The following is a 6,152-nucleotide window of genomic DNA, read 5'->3' as shown; positions in this document are numbered from 1 at the left end:
AGTTTAGCACAAATATTTCACAATGTTTCGAAAGGTGTTCACAGGTTCTTAAAATTTTCATTCTACTTGCTTACGAGTTTTTACACACATTGTTCACTCACGCAAAAGCGAAAATTTTTGGTTATTTTAAAATTTACTTTTTGTGCAGTCAATTTGGTTTGACTTTCGAAAATTCTTCTTCGTATTCCTCACTTAGCACAGACGTTAAGTCAATTTCATGTTTGAACGAAATCACACTCTAAATCACTCTCGCATGGGCGCTAAATTTTTTGGAATGAACCGTACGCGTCGCTTGTTGAAAACCGAATGAAGCGAAATGTTGCTGCCAAAGACCAGCCAAGCCATCAACAGGCCCCTGTAGTAGCGTATAAGTAGCAGATGGCTGAAAAACAGTAGGCAGTGTGCGAAGAGCGCTTCGATTTGCCAACAACAATAGCGGGAGAATGGTCATGGAAGGCTGCAAGAGCCCACATTAACAGTGCGCTGTTAATAGCAGCGGAGAGTGAAGAACCACAACCACCAACGACTGCCGCCACCACCACCACCACCACCACAACTTGGATGGCTGTCGCTCTCATTTAATATTTCATGTTTTTAATCTACCCTTTCTGCGCGTGCGAGTGAATAAACTATATGTTCGCGCTCCAAAATGCGCTTGAACGCATGCCATTCAACTTTTGTGAATCAACGGTTTGTTTTGTTTGAGTGAAAATGTGTGAAAAATGTTGTTTTTCAAGTCAAGTCGCTCGATCGATTGATCAGCTGTGTGTCGGTCACTTTTAGCCGCTAGCTTCAGAACGTTGGCTTATATTATGGCTTAGAGTATTTTCTTGCAGCTGTTTTATTGATTTCTAATTTTGTAAAGGTTTGCCTGACCGCCCGGCTTTTTGTTTGTTTTTTTCGCTGGTTTAGGGTGTGTTTCAGCTGAGTGTTTTTGGTTGTGTCAAAAAATAATAGAGCTCAATATTTAACTATCACATTTATTCGAGATAGAAGCCTTTAACAACTTTGACAAAAAAAAAAGACGTTGGTCAGGAAAAATATAATTTCATTAGGTAGCTACATATCGGATGAACATATCGCCCTTCCTCTGGTCAAAAGGAATACCTATTGAACTTAAAGACTACGGGGAAACCCTTAGTGAAATATCTAGGTACATTTGTAAATCTTTGGAGCCAAAGAAATGCTTAGCATCAACAAAGAAAATACTGACCTAGTACTCTTCACTAGGAAATATAAGATTGTTCAATGGTCTAGCCCTAAGCTGTTGGAACGTGTCTCCAGCTGAAGTAAAAACCAAGTAGTTGCCATAGGCTAAATTATTCGCTGATACGGATATACAGCTTTAACAGATTCTGGATTCCAGGGCACACTAGCGTAATTGTTAACGAGGCGGAAGGGCTTCGAGAGCTACATATGTGTGGAGCTTACAATAGAAAATAACGTTTCTTTAGTCCATTAAGGAGGACGATAGGCTTCTTGTTAGTGTACGAAGAGAACCTTGTTTGTTTTGATATGATAAGATTCGCATGATTCGCGGATGAAGATACAGCGGAGCAGCTTAGAGCTCTTCTTCTTGGAAGTGCGTTTTCTACCAAATCTGCCAAGAAAGGACAAAAAAAGTTGGTCCGCTTTGTCAAGCAGTATTGCTCCAGGGATTAGATAATCTATCTGGTCGTACTTTTCCTGGTAAGACTATGTAGTACCATATGTGTTCGAAGTCTAGCTATGAATAGCCAGCACAACCTAACCCAACCTATAACTGCAGTGAAAACGTGATGACCACCTTTAATTTTATCAGATCGCTGAGATCGAGAGTAGCTAAATCCGATGAGTTGGCAAGGCAGTTGTTCGATACTTCCACTAACAATTTCAATTCATACACGATCGAATATATGCATTAGAAATAGGAGTTCGTACAGCTAGGTTTTCTTAAATTTTATTACGCAGGCCGTATGTGGTATGTATGTATATAGGTTTTTCAGGATAAGGATAAATCATCGGATACAAAATATTTTGAAGAAGCCCCTGTTAAAATTCGGTCACCATGTGGGGTGACTCTGTTCACTCTGCGCTGCGAAATTAGGTGATTAAATAATTGCATCCAGAAAGATGTTGTTAAAAATACCCTGTTGAAGGCCCTTACTGCGAAGTCTTTATGAGTGAAGGGTTTCAGCAGACCTTCTTTCAAAAAAAGTTATCTGAGCTCTAGATACGAATTCGAGGAATCACGCTTGGTATTTGTCGATCAATCAGTTTGTCCAGCGCCTTCAGCAGAAACGAAGAGACTGATTGTCCGAAAGTCCTTAGGTAATACGGGAAAGCTCTTTCCGTTCTTTGCAACCGTGGCAACCTTCCAAGGTAGAGGATAATCCTTATGCAATTTGCTCATATGGGAGACACCTCTAAAGCCAGTGTAAAGCATATCGGAGAAGGCAGTGCCTTGCTTCAACGGAGCTTCTCTAGGGGATGGGCTACAAGGAAAATAGGCAGCAAGGAGATGTTTTAGCGAGTCATAACTACTCATAGTTATGTTTTCTGCCTCATCTTCCAGGTTGCTGTAAGGATTCGTTTAAATCTGAAGGAATCATGATATCCTTCTACGCTTTTGCAGAAGGTTCTCAAAGAAAAACTCTTCGCCTTTCTTATTTAGAACTTTTGGATTCCCAGTCCAACTTTATTTGCATATAGTTACATAAAGTTTCCAGCTAGAAGACATCTTACTTCGCCGGCCTCTGTTAAAGGGTCGTCTGTTAAACACTCGCAGCTCAGAAAGTTGCGACGTTCATAGCCACCAGGAGCTTCTTTCTGTTCAAGGTACTGAAGGCACTGAAAAAATAGAAAGCTCAACTCATTCAGCCTCGTCCAATTGTAGGTATCAACACAAATTACTTTTATCATTTTTGTTCTACAAAAAAATTTGTTAATTTTTTTTAGCCTCTAAAAAAGAAACTATACAAAAAGCAATTAAATTCTTTCACTCATTAAAAATTTTATAATCATTGACTGCAGAGTTAAAAAAAATTCATTTCGTTATATAACTTTCTCTCATTTGGAATGCTCCAATTGCCAACTGAGTCACTAAAAAAAATTTTCATTTTCTGGTGTTTGTTTTTATATACATATGTACATACATACTAACCTATATAAGTAGATACATATGTATGCAAATATTTATGAAGGTATCTTTATTAAAGTGAATGAAAATAAAGCCAAATACATCTCTGTATATAAATCAAATGAGTAACAATTTCAGATTGGCTGCAATGTCCGTTATTTTTAAGAGGAGCACGCACTTCCGTTCATACATTCCAAGAGATATTCTACATACATACATACATACATAAATTCATATGTATTTGTACGCATGAATATGTTCACCCATTACTGGATTTTACAGCCTTCCATTTTATCCAATTTCTTTATTTTTTGAATACCAACTGCCCGATCTCAACGGCCAACTACTTAGCAGCTGTCTCCCACATTCAGATGTTCTCTTCACATTGCTTTTTAGTCCAACATTGAAAGTTGAAATCGAAAAATTCCAGATAGGTGGACAACAAATACAACTGCGCAGCAGATTCAGTCTCAAAAGTTGAAATAAAAAAAAAAAACGACAAAACACCAACAACAAACTCAGCACAAACATCTTGCTTATGCTAACCCGGCTAAAACACGCCGAAAAAACCTGGTCTCAACGGCCTTGCCAAGGTTGAGTGAGCAAGCCAAATCAGAGAAGAAAGCAAGATGTTTATGAGCGAATGCCACAAACATTTCAGGTAGAGCAGCAGTACCTATGTATGTACATATATATGTACATTTAGAAGTAAGAGAACATATAAGAAGCGGACCAAAAAACATAAAATAAACAACCAAAACAATTGCCAGCAGTTGCTTGGTGACTTTTCTTTGCGCAAACTCAGCTGCTCCGAAATTTGAAAGCAACTTTGTTGTGGCTGTTATTCAGGGTTGCCAATTTAGCTCTTTTCCCGTCAACTCTGGCTGTTTTCGAAGTCCAATTAGCGGCAAGAAATGAGAAATTTAGGGGGAGGCGGGAAATCCAGGATTTTGAGAAATTTTTTTACGGATTTTTAGCTTTTTCCGTGATACAATATAGTACATACATAGTATTTAAAATTACCAGTTAATTTCGATACGATTAAAATAGTTAATATGTTTTCAGTGGGTAATGTTTTACGTGCATCGCATGAGGAGCTAGAAATTGTTCTAAAACATTTTAATTACGGTGATGATATCATAGAAAAAATAATAATTCAGTATAATAGAATTAATTTTGTAAAATGGAATAATATAAGTAATACAATGAAATTTGGGGCACTTCATAGGTGGTCCCGTACTAATTTGGTTTAGATCCGGTCATTCTATCATGAAGAAATCAACGGTACTCTTAAATTTTTATATGATAATCGAAGTCGGTTTGGATTTTTGCTTAAAAATTACTTTTTAATTTGCGAAGAACTTCGATCACAGCTGTATTATTCAATTATTAATTTTAATTCAATAAGTGTTTCAAATGAATTGCTTAAAATTGTATTAATATAAACCGATTTAGTTGTCAGATTTTGTTTTGCGAAATTTAGCTTTTTTCTAGCGGGTTTTTATGAAAATCTGGATTTTTTTTTTACTCGAAAATAGTTGGCAGCACTGCTGTTATTACTTGTTTCTTGGCTTGCTGGTTTTGGTTTGGTATTTTATTGTTGTTTTTATCGCTTTTACCGGGTTTTCATATGAATGGTTGTGTTGTTGTTAATGTTGTACCAGGTGTTGTTGGCCTTATTGTTGTGTTGAGGTATACATATTTATACGTGTTTGGCATGTCGAGTGCTGCCAATTACAGCAGCTACGGCAACAACAACACCATCAACATAGGCAACACCAACATCACGAGCATCAACAAGCAATTCATGGCTTAAATAATTAAAAGCGGCTTAAATACACTGGACGAAGAGGATGAGAGTGTGTGCGCTGCTTGGTACAACATAAAAAAAAATCGTCGGTTTTACATACACATTTATGTATACGAAAGCGTTTGTTAAGAATTACCGAAATGAGATCATTAGCGGAAGTTGCTATTTATACGTATTACTTTTATGAGATGGGTACTTTTTTTTAACTGAAATTAGCTAACCCAATACATACGTGTACGGATTGAGCCTTGACATTGAAAGCCTGAGGGCCGGTTGCTCAAAGCCTGGTTTACACTAATACCCGGTTAAACATCGTTATCGACGTTACCGACACCATGTTATATGCATGCAGTCGAAAACGTCGATAAAGATGTTAACCGATGATTAGTGGCAACCAGGCTTTGAGCAACCGGCCCTTAGACCGTTTTTACCATCTCTGGTTAACACTTATCTCCAGTTAAACATCGTTGCCGACAGAATGTTATATGCATGGAATAGGTAACGTCGATAATGATGTTTAAGTGGGATTAGCGTTAACCCTAGATGGTGAATACGTAATGTGACCAACCGTACTTCTTTCGGAAGTACAGTACTTCTTTTTTCGCTCTTGTACTTCGTACTTCGTACTTCGAAGTACAGTCAAATGTACTTCTTTGCGATATTTTGTACTTCGGGAGGGAAATTCTGTAACCAGTTAGCAACAATATTCGGATCGCTATCGCACTTTTTGACGCATGATATAAATGTTTTTACGTCAAAAAATGCAATAGCGATTCGAAAATTGTCGCTAACTGGTTACAGAATCTCCCCCCAGGTCCTGTTCTTCTCCGTTCTTCTGGACATTCGTCACATGATAAATTCGTTCAAACCATTAAAGTCGCCGGGGGCCGATGGCATCATATCTGCGCAGCTGCAAAGGGCTCTGAAGGTGTCGTGCAATTGGTTTGATCCATGCATGAGGACCGGGTACATCCCCAAGGCTTGTCACTGTTTTTCAAGAGCTCAATATGCTTATTGCAAGAAAAGGTCGGTGAATACCGCCCTGCACACATTGGTAAAGTGGTCAGAGGAAGTCTTCACGCATGAAGATTGTGCAGTAGGGGCCTCTTCGATATCGAGGGGGCCTTCAACAATGTCACTCCAGAGGCAATAGTCAAGTATATTCATAATCTGGGGGTTGAAACCAACCTAATAAGTTTCCTTCGTGACAGAACTGTCGCGGCG

This window comes from Rhagoletis pomonella, unplaced genomic scaffold (assembly GCF_013731165.1).
Source record: "Rhagoletis pomonella isolate Grant_MI unplaced genomic scaffold, Rhpom_1.0 Rhpom_scaffold_00006, whole genome shotgun sequence".
Taxonomy (NCBI): Eukaryota; Metazoa; Arthropoda; class Insecta; order Diptera; family Tephritidae; genus Rhagoletis; species Rhagoletis pomonella.
The sequence above is the reverse complement of the archived record's forward strand: the minus strand, read 5'-3'. Positions refer to the sequence as shown.